This window comes from Myotis myotis, unplaced genomic scaffold (assembly GCF_014108235.1).
Source record: "Myotis myotis isolate mMyoMyo1 unplaced genomic scaffold, mMyoMyo1.p scaffold_m19_p_18, whole genome shotgun sequence".
In the NCBI taxonomy this organism is placed as follows: Eukaryota; Metazoa; Chordata; class Mammalia; order Chiroptera; family Vespertilionidae; genus Myotis; species Myotis myotis.
Window position 1 is genome coordinate 22,791,265 of NW_023416322.1, and position 16,272 is coordinate 22,807,536.

The window sequence follows — 16,272 nt, forward strand, 5'->3', positions numbered from 1 at the left end:
AAAAAAAAAAGTTTAGAAGATCCTAATTAGCAGATTTTTTTCTCAAAAAAATTAAAATAGTATTCCTAAAGTTCTAGTAAGGTGTATTTTAAAATCTCACTAGAAGTTTGTACAATGGCAGGTAGGGGTTTTCTTTGATGGTGTATCATTCATCACTGTATCCTTAGCACTTAGAACAATGCACTCACATACTTAATGCTTAATAAATATTTCTGGAATAAATGAGTGAATTTCCCAATGCAGATTGAAAATACCTGTTTTACTTGATATTTTATGTATTTGTATTATGTTGACAAAGCCAATACATCTTCTGCTCCTAGGGTAACCTGGGAGCAGATTGAGGCTTGACAGATTAGCCATGAGCCATATGTATGGAGGGCATAGGCTACTCCACTGTTAGGAAATTCAGCTGAGAACCAATCTAGGTCTTGGTGTAAACTTTAATCATTTATTATTCTGGTACCATCACTACATGCTGTTTAGTTTTATGTATCAGATTGGAGGAAACTGAAACACATTTTAGATATATGTAAATTTTCATTATCCAAATACTTGGCATAGAAACTTTCCCCATAAGAATCTCTCATAAAACCTCAGAATGTAATCCTTCTATATCTTCCTCAATCCGTGTCCCTATGAATAACTGGCTCAATAGATTACCTGCATACACATAAGCTACTTTATGTAAACTATCTAGTCAAGAAAAGAATTTTTGAACAGCAAATGTTAAATCTCAATGTCCAAATATGCTAGAAGGCAGATAAATGAGATTGCTATGCCCCATATTTACAAATGAACTGAGGTTTATAACATGGGAGTTACTGTACTTGTACATCCATAATCAAAGGCCAGTGTTTCCTTTCTCAGAGAAGGCTGTCTGCAGTATAGTTTGTAGTTTCCAGGGAGTGGTGAGGTCAGTCCGATCTGAGGAATCAGCCCGACATTGACCAGGGTGACAGATGTGATGTGGAGGCCCCGTTGTCTTCACACTAATAATATGGTCTGAGTGGAAAAAAAAAAAAAAAGGGTACAGGGTGGCTTCCCACCAGCTATCCACAGCCTTTCATGGCTGGGGGAAGCAGTCATAGTCATGGGTGGTTTTTATTTTGTTTCTTTTAGTCCAAGACCATGTCAAAGAACCTGTCTTTTTCACACCAAATATAAGTATTGAGATTCCCAAGAACTAATACTGGGTGTGATTTTTGTCTGAAAGAAAGACCTTGAAAACAAGAAGTTAAGATAGGTAGCATGTCAGAAGGAGTGTTTAGTTGGGGTGGGGGAGTCCTGTGAAGATCCTGGCGAGACAATCTAATGCTTGTCCTGGTTGCTACCTCATATTTTCAGTGTGGCAAGGACCGCAGTGTCTATCCTCAGATGGAGGTGTTTCGGTACCTTCTCTAGAGGAGTGTGTGTGTCTGTGTGTGTGCACGCACACATTTGTGAATGCGGATGGCAGTGACAATAGAAGTACACTGATCAAGAATGTCAAAGTATATGAGGAAATACGTTGTGCTCGTAAATATAACAGCCCCTGTGAGAAACCCTGCATTATGAATGCCATGCTTTTCTTGAGACCCCTGGGCAGGGGTTAATGGACAATGGACATTTAAATGGAAAGAGAACAAAAGTCAGCCTATTGCTGTGCCTTAGACCTTTCCTTCATATGCTACTGGTCACCATGGCAGACCACTAATGGCATTCTCTTTCCCAAATAAAATGGAATATAATATTCATCCAGCTTTATTTAAACTAAGTTATTTTCAATGAGGCTGGGGGAGGCAAAGGTTAAAAAGCAGTGGGGAAAGGGTGAGAATGGACAGGTCTTGTGTTTGTCCCTGGCTTGGCCCCTTGGAAAGGCCCACATGTGATTGAAAAATTTAAGTAGTCCATTGACTTCTGCAGGAGAGTAGAGTTCCCTGGATGAACTAAAGATATAAGTACCACCTCCCATCCTCCTCAAAGATGATGTGGTCAATGTAGTCCCCTGCAGCCCAGCTTGCTGCTCACCTTCCTCCATTCCCTATCCACTCCACCACCTCCCACACTGCCTCTCCTATGCTGAGTCTATTGTAGTCAGTTTCAAAGCTGCAGTTGTGTATTTGCCCTCAGCTTAGAAATCAAGCCTGAGGGTATTGTGTTTGAAGATGTGATTCCTAGAGTCTCTATGTCTTAAGAGATGGAGAGATGGATAGACTTTATCTGATATTCTTTATACCATCTTCTTCGGATATAAACTAGGCAACTAGTTGAGGCATCCAGAATGACAACATTATAAATGTGAGAAGATAGCAAAATGCTTTGACCAATAACAGTGTTGGGCTGCAAAATGCACTTGAAAGAAATCTTACTGCCCAAACACTTTTTTTTATTTATTGATTTTTTACAGAGAGGAAGAGAGAGAGATAGAGAGTTAGAAACATCGATGAGAGAGAAACATCGATCAGCTGCCTCCTGCACATCCCCCACTGGGGAAGTGCCCACAACCCAGGTACATGCCCCTGACCGGAATCGAACCCGGAACCTTTCAGTCCGCAGGCTGACGCTCTATCCACTGAGCCAAACCGGTTTCGGCCCAAACACTTTTATGAAATGACAAAAGTGGTGCTATTTTTCATTAATTATAATGATGACTGTTGGTATACTTTTAGTTTGGACCCATTAGCATAATTTGAAAAAGAGAAAAGTTAAGGTGTTTATTAAAACATGAATACATCTAACCTTTTCTCTATTATTAAAAAAATATATATTTAAAAGCTTACCTGATAATCCTATTTCCAATATGTGTAAAGGAAATTAATGATTCTGTGAAAAACCTTGAGCTTTACATTTCTTTCATTTCATGTTTATACCTTTCTTGTTCATCTTGTCTCGATGCAGGGATTGCTGTTTATATTTTGCATTTACCATGTTTTGTTTTAAACACAAAATAGAAGTAATGAGAAAATGAGAAACACAGAAAAACCTTTTTTGGTATCTTTATGACAGTGTATGAATGAGAATCATTAAGTCATGTCCTCCACGGTGCTAGTACAAATACACCATCTGCAAATCGTGGGCTGGCAGAAAACCAATACCTCGGCTGGGAACTGGGCAATTTTAAACTTTGAAAACATTTTACTTTTGTTATTTTTTTCAATCGCATCCTAAAATTTTTAATAATTCCCCCCCCCCAAATGCTACCATTTCTTCCTAGTGTAGAATAATTGGATTTCCCTCCTGAAATCTTATATCATTGCTCTGCAGGTCAAACAATGTATGTTAACCTCCTTTGTGACTCAAACTTGGTTGAAGAGATTTATTTCAAATTTTGCAAGATAATTGGCATTTAAAACTACAAAAGTACACATGGGTAGTTTTTTGCAAACTCTTGAACAAGCGAAGGCAAAATCATCAAATGAAAATTGATGTCTGAGTTTAAACCAGAAGTCAGATAAATCTTCAGTCATAAGCAGATTGTTTATTCCTAAGAAGATCGGGTTTAATTTGACTTTATATCGGCTGTTCAGACTCTGTGTGGATTAACATTTCCATATTTTACTTTTGCTAATTTACCATATGATCTACATTTTTCTTCAAGTATGTAAAAGAGTTTAATAATGTCTAATAGAATTTTAATGTATTATCTATATATTTCATCTTTGTAATTAAAGATGGCAGTGTTAATAGACTTGCTATATTGCAGCCAGGTTGGTTAAGTGCATTTTTCACAGCAAATAGCCTTTCAAAAATACTGTGAGTTGATGTATATTTTGTAGTGATAATTCCGACTGATAAGTAATATCTTTTATAGTTCAGCCTTCTTAGGCACAATTCACAATTGTGGGGAAAAATAATCTTTGTGCATTTGTCTATCCCCCTGAGGATAAAGTCCATTAATCAAGCTTGGGTGCTGCTGAGGCTTTCTAGCCCCCTCAAAGCCCCCACCTCCCCTGCATGAAGCTCATTGGCCATTGTCTACAGGCTCCTGTGGCCTTGACTGCTGGCTCCTCAGGTGTCCCCACGCTCGTTATTTCTGGGAACCTCTGATGAGTTCAAGAGACATTTTCTCTTTAGGGAGAAACATGAAGACAACAAGGTTCAGGGACAAAAGAGACCACAGGTGCTTTTGTGGAGTCCTAGAGTGCAGGAACAGAATGGACACTCTAGGGAAGTTCCAGTCTAGGGAAGTAACATTTGGGGCTGAGTTGAGTAGAAAGCCCACAGAACTTTTATGGGAGCCTCAAGGACTGTGTTTCCAAGACTGCAGAAAACTTTGTGCCATGGGACCCATCCTTTCTCTCACTGTTACATTTGAGTTTGGTCCAGCTGACTGTGCAACACATGTGACTTTGCTTGAAGTTGTCTTCATTTCACTCCTAAAGCTCAGCCGCTTCCCGGGCAGAGAAAAGCAATTCCAAGTGGTCATCACTATGTCCACCAAGACCACCAGGTACTTACTAAATGGTCATGGGCACAGGAGAGATGGTGAGATGCCTTTTCTGTCAATACCTTTTGCCTTCAGAAATCTGTTACAAAAATTATTAATCAGGGTTACTTTTGTATCTTTATTATCGATATTATTTTTGTAGTTCTGACTGAGGATGCCCTCATTTATCAGTGCTGATCTTTTTTACCTTTAAGAATCAAATGGAGGAGTTAAATGTGTCATGCCTTACTACGAAGGGCAGAGCTATGGCAATAAATTGAAAGGTACAAAAAGATGGGTCCTAATTCAGTGCAACGAGTTTTTCTAGCAATTCAAGCCATCATCCATCTTGGGACTGGACTGTCTGACTGGCATGCTGCCCACCTGCCAGACTCATTACTGTGTACTCTGCCTTCCACTAGGAAAGTGGGGTGCAGTTCCTAAAATAATCAACAAAATCCCTGAAAATGGAACTTCTGCTTTGGGTCTTTGCTCTGAAAGACTGATGTGCAAAAGACTGGAGATCAGGGTTCCTTGAGGCTATTCCAAGAGCCAAAGAAGGTTTGGCTTGCAAACCTCCTCACCCGGCACCATAATTTGTGCATCTCTTACAGGTACATGGGGGTCTGTTAGCCATTCAGTTGCTCAGCTAACTTCGTCTTGCTTGCTGCTATCCTTCCATGTTCCTCTGGAGCTGGGATATAGTGGAAAGAAACTCTAGGTTTGGAGTTGGAAGGTGGGCTTCTAAGGTTGGCTTTACTATGGTGGGTAATTGGCTGACTTTTTTTGGAAGATTTATTACCTCGTCTGTGAAATGGATGCATTGGTTAGACTTTTAAGTGATAAAGAATAGGGACCCCCTCTGTCCTCTAATGGAGTTTTACAATAGAAATTCATATGGAGGTAAGGGAGACAAGAATCCTCTGATTAAAACAAAATTCAAACAGAATTTCATGAAGCCTGGAAAAGTTAAGTTAGGGTTTTTCAAAATGCTGACACGCCGAGCTCAAACGGTTCACCATCACTGATCTATGTCATCTTGTCAGCCTCAGCAGTGGCTTGGCTCTTCCACACCTGTTTTATTGCTCCTGTTGCTATGAATTGGTTTCTACGTCTTATAGTCTCTAAATCCACCCCCCCCCCCGGCTTCATTGCTTTTATATGTTTGTATTTTCCATTTGCTCATCATGTCACCTCACTTTTGACCCCTCCTGACTTCTCTCAGTCTAACAAGATTTCCAGCTTTGTTCCTGTGTCTGTCAGAGCCCCTGTTTTTTGTCTCCTGTTCTTACTGCTTTGGGAGAGAAGTAGATGGCTCTACCCAGTTGCTATAGTTCCTGTTCAGAGCTTTTCCTATCAAGTTATCCCATAGGTCAGCGGTTCTCAACCTGTGTGTCGCGACCCCTTTGGCGGTCGAACGACCCTTTCACAGGGGTCGCCTAAGACCATCCTGCATATCAGATATGTACATTACGATTCATAACAGTAGCAACATTACAGTTATAAAGTAGCAACGAAAATAATTTTGTGGTTGGGTCACAACATGAGGAACTGTATTTAAAGGGCCAGAAAGTTGAGAACCACTGCCATAGGTGGATGTAACCCTATTGGCTGTAGTTATGAAGAGATGGGCTGCTGTGGCACAGAAAATGACCATCCCTGTTCTAGGCACAGCTCAGAACCACTTCCTTTAGCAGAGACTAACTTTATCATTCAACACAATGGACATAGTACCGTCTACCTTGTAGAGAGAAGGATTAAATGATATCATCATTATTATCATCTTATTTTGTACCTACTATGTGCCGATGCTAAGTATTTTCAATGTACATTATCTTATTTTTTTATTTTCATCACAACACCATGAGGGTAGGGTTTATTATTTTCCCATTTTGCAGATGAGGCGATTGAGGGCCAGACAAGCTAAGTAACTTACCTAAAATTAAGCAACTATTAGGTTGCAGAGCCAGGATTTGAATTGAGGCACTTGGCAGTCTAGACTATGAGAAGCAACTAGCTCATATTCTGTCCCACACTAAGTGGCCAATATATGTTTATTTCTTGTCCTCTTATCAGCTTTTGTTGTTTTGTTGAATTCTGTCTGCTAAGACTCATCTGACACTTTTCTTCATTGTTACTGCAAAACTACCAACTCTATGAGCACTAGGACCCACAAGCTATCACAGATCTTTCCCTCTGTAGCTGCACCAGGCAGCTAACCCCAAAAGCTCAGATCTGTTCAGCGTGGCTAAACCCACCTGCCCACCTTGGCTTCAGCCATGCCACCTCACAGCTGGCCATGGGTTTATTGGCAGGGAAGGGAAGAGGACAGTTACGGGTTTCCAACTCTAAAATTGTGGAAGTCATGTAACAATAGACTTCGGCTGCTTCATATACATCCTTTCACACTTTCAGAGTAAATTTTTAGAAATTCAAGAAGCATTTTGAAAGCATTATTGGCCTATTATTGATTTAAAAGAATCATTGACTCATTTATTTATTTAGATATTGATTCTTTCATTTAACAATATCTGTCAGACTTCAGGTATTTTTTTTAGCTACTAAGGAGATAGAAAATTAATAATACAAGATTCTGCTTTCAAGGGACATTCAATCATGTTATTAATGCTTAACATTTGAGGATGGCCTTTGGCAAAACTAAGAGCCAGGTGGAATGCACCGTCTTCTCCATTCCTTTCCATTTTTACATCCTTGTTACAATTCTGGTGTTTCCTTTCTTGAAGCTCATGGAAGCCTTAAGTCACCCCATTTTTCCAGACAACAAGGAAAATAGCCAAGAGGCCAATTTTTCACAAGGATACTAATGCCTTTTAGCAACTTGATGTAATATTCTGTACCGCCATTTAACTCACTTGATAGAGAAGCCAACGATTTACTTTTAAGTACTTAGTTCCCCAAACCCCTGAAGATCCTTTTGAAAGCAGGAGCTATAACCTCTTTGGGGTTCAAATCAATATTAAGAACTGGCAGTAGTCATAGTAATGAAGCTATCACTTTGCTCACTGCATACCAGGGAGGGTGTAAGATTATTTTCCTGCATAATACCAATCAAGTCCCATAGCAGCCTGGTGAAATTAGATGTGCATTTCCCCCCATTGTGACTTAGAGAAAGAAAATCCCAGAATCAAGGTCACACAGGTGGAGCCAGTATTTTCAAGGCCAGTGTGTCGGACCTCTGACCTCAGTCTGCTGTGGGACTGTACTGCTTGGTGGCACCAGAATCAGCTGGTCTCTCCCATTTTCCAGGCGGTGGGGGCACTTGCTCTCTCAGCTAGTGCAGCAGGAACTCTTCGCTTGGTGGAGATAAGGAAGAGGCACCTAGAGAACTGGATAAGATGTTACCATGGAGGAGTCTCTGAGCCCCTTCAGAAGTTGCAGAGCTAGATTGGACAAAAAGATCAAGCATTGCAAAGAAGCCTGAGGTTGGCTCTGAGCAAAGGTCATTGAGAAGCCGATGAAGACTATAGTCTTTGATGTTGAACTTGAGTGAAGTGGTTTATAGCAAAGGCTTTGCTATCAGACCAATTGAAATGCTAGTTCTACCACTTAACTGAATTTTCTAATGACCTTGGACAAATTGCTTAATCTTTCTAAACTCATTCGCCTCATCTATAAAATGGTAATGATAATAGATTCTGCTTTGTAAGCTGTTTTGATGATTGCAGGAGATGATTTTTATTAAGCGCTTCCTATAATGCCTGGCCCATGGGAGTGCCCAGTAAATATTAACTAGGTAAACTCTTGGGATGTCATGCAAGCTCCCTGTAACAATTCTGTGTGCAATGTGTTACCCGGTGGCCACTACTTTAGAGAGGCAGAAAAGCAGCTGGGATCATAGCAGCCTCTTAGAGGAGTCCTGGAGGAGTCATACTCAGGGAAAACACCAAGGCAATTAGGGACATCAGGGCAGCGGAATGAGCCCTTACAAAGCCAGGATACGGTCATGTACATCCAGGGCATTGTTAAGCTGCTTCTGTTTCATTGTTTATAGGGTTTCCTAGCAGCTGTATTATGGTTTAGGGTGATAAGCCCAGCTCCAAGCTTCCCTGGAAGAACTTCACCAATTTATTTTTTCATCAAACCAAATGATGTCATTATGGGAATTCCTTTTCTGCCCAGGTATCCACACATACAGATTGTTATTACATTCACAACAGGGAACAGAAGACATGGAATGGTGGGTGTATTCACCATTCAGATGCTTATTCCTAATGCTGTTACCTTTCCTCCAGGTCATGCTATCTTCCCCACGCTTCCTGCCCCTATCAAAACTTTGGGATTCCCTCACAGACCTGAAGTTTGTCTGTAAATATGCCCTCAAACCTACTCCCATCACACCAATGGGCTCTGATTGGAGACAGACTGGATTTGATAGTAGATGTAGCAGCTCTGTATAATGCCTGATCCATGGGAATGCTAGCATGGAGAATGGCAGAAAGTTAGGCCAGGGCTCTATGAGCTCTGTTGCAATTACCCATCTCTTGTCATTGTAGTACCAAAGCAACCATACACAATATGTTAGTGAATGGGTGTGGCTGTGTTCCAATAAAACTTTATACAAACAGGCAGTGGACCACAGTTGGCCTAGAGGTCATAGTTTGCTGGCCCTGATCTAGTACTTTCTCCTCATTTTGTCTACAGAGCCCAAACACAGACTAAAATCTAGTAATTTGGTAGAAGTGATAGGGTTGTATTTGCAATGTAAAGATAATAGTTTGCTAGTTTTCGTCAGCTTCCCATCGGTTGGTTGCAATTGTCACTTAAGGCAGGCATTGACAAAGGTTGTTCTTGCTACATATTTAAGGCATGTGGTATTCAATTCAGGTGACATGTAAGCACATTAGCCTCTCCTGTGAGGTATTAAAGGGTTTAGTGAAGACAAAATTTGATGAAAACAAAAATATGCTTCAACTTGACAAGAGTAGTCTAAAGAGGATACTGATGACAAATATGCTATTTTTCTTCTCTGTGTAGCTGATGGCCCCTGCTTGGTTTCAACTGTGACATACACAGTAGACTATTATTTAAAAAAAACAACACAGATATGTTAGAACAGCCTCTTAAAGCAAAATACCTAATAGACGTGTTCACACATGTATGGGAGTAGAGTATGCTTGCGGACATGTTAGGATCAAGTTGGTTTGTGTGGGACTGATATGTAAGACTTTAATAGTTAGTGGTGGCTCTTTGCCTTGCTGATGAGGCTAAAGGTAGACAAATCATATTAAGATCTCCCCTCATAAAGTCATCTGTGACCCTCTCAAATTTCTGCTAAAGTTTATTATGAGTCTTGCCTTGCCCTGGCTGGTGTGGGTCAGTGGTTAGAACATCAGCCCATGCACCAAAGGATCACAGGCTAAATTCTCGGTCAAGGACACATACCTGGGTTGCAGGTTCAATCTCTAATCCCTGATGGGGCATGTGCAGAAGGCAACCAATCCATGTGTCTCTCATCTATCTTTCTCTTTCTATCTCCCTCCCTCTCGCTCACCCCTCCCTACCTTCCACTCCCTTTTTAAAAAAAATCAATGGAAAAAATATCCTCAGGTGAGGATTAACAAAAAAGAAAAAAAAAAATCTTGCCTCTAGGATTGGCTGATGCCAGTGGACCCTCCTCAAGGTTGCATAGAGGCCTCTTTAGAACATGTGGGGAGGTCAGGTATATGTGGGGAAGTCTTAATACTGCCTTGCTATTTATGATTCTCCTGATCCTTCTGCTGCTGCTGATGTCCATGAATAGCAATAGAGATGAGTCAAGTACCTTCTAACTTGGGATGAATCAGATGCTAAGTTTATTGATATATTGGACTGAAGCTGACAGCAGGGGCTACTTCACAGAGCAGTATCTAGGAACTGCTGGGTTCTGGCTCCTAATCCCAATTACCATAGAGAAGACGGAGCCATAGGAGATCCTTAAGGGAGACCAGACACGAGATGTTTATTGATGCATTCCACCTTTTGTTTCCTCCCTTCCTGTGTCTTTTTTGGGAAGGGCTTTGGGACTAAGACACAGGAGGCTTTGGATTTATGAATGAACATGTCAGAATTTGGCATTTATTGGCCTTAAACCCATCATTGCACAATGAGGTAAGCTGCCACATAGAGCAAACTCAGAGGGTCCTGCATCCCCAGTAATGTTCAGGCACTCTCTGTTATTCCCTAAATGTCACAGTGTGTGTACATCCAAGGCTTCACCCCAGGCTGTCAACTGGCTGTGTCAGTCCCCAGCCCCACTCCCCTCACTGCTCTGCTGATCAGAACAAGCAGCCATCGGAGGCCCTGGGCTCTCCAGGGCACGGACACCTTCCTGGGACTGACTCTACTTGGTATTGGGATGGGACAGCAGCAGCATATCCCTGCCAGGCACTGCTCAGAGCTTCTGCAGCAGTGATGCAGGCTGAGAACCCAGCTAGGCTCATCTAGCCTCCATCTCTCCTCAGCAGTGACTAAAGCTGGGCCGAGGACATGTGTGGCCTAAAACCACTGACTTCGAAGTCAGGAGGTTTGGATTTGGGTCCTTTCCCCTCGAAAGTCTGAAACCTCAGACAAATTCCGTCACCTCCGTGAGCCTCCATTTGTTCATCTGTAAATGAGTGTTCACAAAACCTTAGCACTCCCCCCTTTTTGCCATCTATTTATACAATCTATATTCCTATTTTCTTGATATTTCTATATAAGTAGATTGGCTTTATCTGGCTGAATTTATTTTAACTGTGTCTTAGATGAAAATGTCAACAAAGGCATGGGCTTGATGTTATTCATTATTTCCATGGAAGTTCGGAAAAATGCTAGTTTATAAACTAAATAATAAAATGAAAATGTTCCACACTTTCTTTTTTTTAAAAAAATATTTTATTGATTTTTACAGAGAAGAAGGGAGAGGGATATAGAATTAGAAACATTGATGAGGGAGAAACACCGATCAGCTGCCTTCTGCACACCCCCTATTGGGGATCGAGCCTGCAACCAAGGTACATGCCCTTGACTGGAATTGAACCTGGAACCCTTCTTTAGTCAGAGGGCTTATGCTCTAACCACTGAGAAAAACTGGTTAGGGTAATGTTCCACACTTTCACCATCCATCAACCAGGAGCACACAGATGGGCGTGGCAACTCCAGACCAGATGACCATGCAGGCTGCCTCCAGCCCTCATGTTCTAGGTCAGCCGTGGGCAAACTACGGCGCGCGGACCGGATCCGGCCCGTTTGACATGAATAAAACTATTGAAAAAAAAGACGGTACCCTTTTATGTAATGATGTTTACTTTGAATTTATATTAGTTCACACAAACACTCCATCCATGCTTTTGTTCCGGCCCTCCGGTCCAGTTTAAGAATCCATTGTGGCCCTCGAGTCCAAAAGTTTGCCCACCCCTGTTCTAGGTGGAAGTGGAGACTTAGGGGCACCGGCAGTCTCTGGTTATAACAGATTTCAGAGCAATGAGTGAAAAAGCATTATTCCCATCCTCGGAGCAACTCTGCTCTTTTTTTTATCACCCCCAAACCCCACTTATGAACATGATGATGATGGTCTGGGGGAAATGGTGGGTCTGTGTGCCTGCAGGTGGAGTTGATGGAAGTGGTTCTGCCCCGGGAGGGAGCTGGCACTCGCCACTGTGCTGATCCTTTGAAAGGAGTTTGGTGCCTTTGAGCCCTTTCCCATGTCCCACGGGGGCCTCTCTGGGGACACCTGGGTTTGCTGAGTGCTGACCTAGGCACCCTGGTGCTCAGATGGCTCTGCTGTTTGCAGCCATCTTCCGGATGTGCGCCCGGCCATTGCTGACTGTAAGTGCTCCAGGAGCCTCCTGGGACTGGCCTCAGGATGGAGGGGCCCCAGAGCACGTGAGGGAGCAGGTCCACAGGAAGGGCCTCCAGCTTGGGGGATTTCACAAGGAGAACTGTCCCATGAGCACTGTGGAATCACCTATGGGGACTTGGGTTTCTCAGGAGTGGTTGTTGATTCTCCTACTTAAAATGACTTGGCTAAAAATAAATAAATAAATAAATAAATAATAAATAATAAATAAATAAATAAATAAATAAATAAATAAATAAATAATAAATAAATAAATAAAATAAAATAAAATAATAAAATAATAAAATAAAATAAAATAAAATAAAATAAAATAAAATAAAATAAAATGCCTTGGCTGAGGCCAGAGGCAGAGTGGCTCCTATCTAAGTCAGTGTTTTTGTATTTCTTCCTTACCTTACTGCCTCAATTGCCCTGTGTGCTCTGTTCCTAGGACAGCTGTTGTATTTTGGGGGAAAGGTGTGCTTTAGAAGAAACAATTACAGCACTCCGACTTGCCAAATAACAATGTAGGGACTCAGAGGGTACCTTCCCTTCAGTTGACCCGGAGGGTTCTGGGGCAGCCTACACATGCGGCAGGGACAAGTCCAGACCATATGTCCATCAGGAACACAGGGTCCCCTCAGAGGCACAGACACTCAGCTGCCTCCCTCCCTCTGCTTTCCTCTCCTGCATGCCCCTGTGAGTGCCTTCGCCTCTCTGATCAATCTTGGATCTGATGTTCATTTTTACCAATTTAATCTAACGAAAAAAGTTAGCGTGGGACGTGGGCCATGTTACTATTCCTGTGTAATATAACAAGCACATTCCAAGGGCTGTTTCTACATTCAGACATTTCCCCCAGCATCTGTGCTGCATGTTGCCTTACCAGCCTCGTGTCACTCCAGGCCAGTAGGGTTGAAGCAGAAGAACAGTTGAAAGGAGAGTTATTTCACTTGAAAATCATGCACACGCACACACACAGTGCATTTCATTATGTAAACTTTCTTATTCACTCTTATTGCCCAGGATCCCCCTTTCTGCACCCTCTGCTCACTGGCCCTCTACCTGCCATGGCTTTGGCATTGTGCCCTGTGCCCTCAGTACCCCTCCGTGCGTGTGCAAATCCTATCTACCTTTCAGGTCCTACCTCACCTGTGGCCACCTGGCTATCCTCCCCATCTTTCATTCAGAGACCATGCCTGCCCCTTCCTTCCTATGGCTGGGCTGCCAGGGAAGACCCCTCTAAGGCTCTCTCATGGCTCTATTTCCATCCAATGCGTCAGTATTTTGATGTGCCTTTTCCTTCCCTACGAGTCTCTGGGCTCCCAAATGGCAAGATCTGGTCTAAGTCTGATTCATCTTTATATTTCTTACAGCTTCCAGCCCAGTGCTTCACACAAGAAACATCCCCAGTTGGTGTTTGTGAAATGAGTATAATTTGTTTGTATTATGTTTTGTTCTACTTGGTCCTCACAACTGACTCTGTCTCACTCCCAAGCTTCTGACTTACAGATCTGTCTGTCTGGATGTCCCCTGTGCATTTCAAACAACACAGGCCCAGTGAAACCCATCCAGCCTTTCCAAACCCCTCTCCATTTCATGTTCTCTGCCTCACTTGGTGCAAGGACCACTGAAAGGGTCCCCAGCCAGATCCCCTTTCCTCCTTCTCCCTCCTCACTTGATCTAGCACTGAGCTCTGATCATTTTATTTTCCAGATGCCTCTAGATTCCTCTTTTCTCTACCTTGCCACGACCACCACTGATACAGGGCCCCCTTGCCTCTCACCAGACTGCTGCAAGGGTGTCCTACCTGTTCATTTGCCTCTCTTGTTCCCCTCAAAATGTCCCTCTGACTGCCACCAGGCCATTCCTGGGAAAATGTTCCTGAGCAAACACCATCTTCCTGGTGAAACAGCTCAAGCAGTTCCTTCCACGTTGAAGGGCAAATTCCAAGATGGGAAACCTTTCATGATCTGACCCTCTATCACCTACCACTCCTTGCTTTCCACTTTGTCCTAGCCACACTAACCAGCTCTGTCATCTTTCCTACATTCTCCCTATTGTTTAACACTTCTGTGATTTCACTAATCTAATGCTGTACCATTGGCTTCAAGTCTCCCTGAGCTCCTCCAAGTGTGGTTATTTCTAATGACACATGAGTTTAAAATCCACCCTCTGACACCCCCCCCCCCCCAGGAAGCTGAGTTGAGTGACCTCTGGTACATTGTCCCGCCATTGTCCCCGTCTGTGCATGTGTCTGTCTCCTCTCATGTGAATTTCCTGAATGCAGGGACTATGCATCTTTGGATCCTAGCGGGGCCTGGGCCTTGCCAGGAGGCTAGAAGGGACTGAATGGTCAGCCTGTAAGGAAGGCTAGGTAAGTCTGGCACAACAGGAAGCTCAGACTCAAAGGGGTCGAAGGGCTGCCTGACTGGGGAGTGGCACTGTGGGGACGAGGACCCAGCCGATGATACAGTGTCCCTTCCTCTGTCCTGCAAGACCTCTGGCCACATATTCAGTTCAGGTCTCCTCTGCTTGTTGTGGCTCCTTTCTCTCCACCAAACCCTCACCTCTCTTCTTTCCTCCACATATTCACAGAAAAGGGACCTCGGGGAAGACTGTCATACACACCAGAGCTGGCTAGGTTACAAAGCCCTCTCTATATATCTATTCAAAAGTTTATTTTAGCCCAGCCAATGTAGCTCAATGGTTGAGCATTGACCTATGAACCAGGAGGTCACAGTTTGATTCCCGGTCATTGCACATGCTTGGGTTGCAGGATCCCAGTAGGCAGTGTGCAGGAGACAGCTGATGGATGATTCTCTCTCATCATTTATCTTTCTTTCTCTCCCTCTCCCTTCCTCTCTGAAATCAATACAAATATATTAAAAATTTTATTTTAAATTCACACTGAGCAAAATCTCTGTGAAAGACTTTTTGAGTAAGAATTTCAGTTTTTAGTGTTACAGGGCATGGCATAAAGACTGAGGTGGTATTGCTTGGTGTGATAGCATGGAGAATCCCCCTTCTAGGGCCTAGAGACTGGCAGTCCCTGACCCAGCCTCTGGGCAAAGCAAAACTGCCCCGCCCCCCAAACAAACAAATAAACCCTCAGGAATGCAGCTAATTGTCCTTGGTGGCTACATTCACACTTCTGTAGTTGGCAACCACAGTGCCACATCCCCATCAATTGCAGTGTGGCAAATTAATTGGATACTAATAGTAGGTGGAGTGCTGACATTTGTGACTGGTTTCCTTTTTCCATTAGAGTGGAGTCAATGTTATAAATGACCTGTAATCAGGTTTCTCTCACTCAACATGTACCCGGGTACGGCTTCTTGACTGAGAGAAAAATGGAGTCATCGCTGGTGCTGGAAATGCATCAGCCCTCCATGTCCTGTGGTGTCTCCCTGTGGGTACCCCGTGTCTATCATGGCAGAGAAAACTTGAAAACTGCTGGCTCCGACGTTGATTGGTCTGCTTGCTAAGGCAAATGTATTCTCCCCAATTGCAAATGGACTAGAACTTCCTACCTGCAATCAGTCTACAGAAACAAAAATATAAATTCAAATATACAGCGTGAGGCAAAAATAGATTTCCAGTTGTGAGTACATGAAACGGAGTTTATGCTTATATTATTATTTATTAACTAGTGCCCCAGGGCATAGATTCAAGCACATTGAAAGAAAATTAATTAGAGGGAATATTTTAATATCACTATTTGTCCTTTCTCTATAATAGACGTGTCAACCAAATTCACAATTGACAATGGCAGATTGAAACACATGAGTGCGATTAGCGCCAGTGAGAGCTTTATATGTAACACACATGTGTAAGTCAACTTAGCCTTTTTTTAGATATAGAATAAACTTGCTTACTTAGACTTGCTTTCTAATTTAGCTAAACTTTTACCAGCTCAGTGAAGCACCCCAAGTTCTCTTTCAGGTAATTGTCAGCAACACAACAGTAAATATCAACACAAAGCAGATTATTATTGTAGATCATGGAGGGAGAACAAAGGGTAAAATATTTAACTGTAACAGTGTTTGGC

The 16,272-nt window shown here is 42.6% G+C and overlaps 1 protein-coding gene across 2 annotated transcripts in view; it reads left to right on the forward strand.

Annotated features, from left to right (window-relative positions):
* Positions 1–16,272, forward strand: part of ASTN1 (astrotactin 1) — a 285,725-nt gene that overhangs the window by 101,366 nt on the left and 168,087 nt on the right. The window lies entirely within an intron of this gene.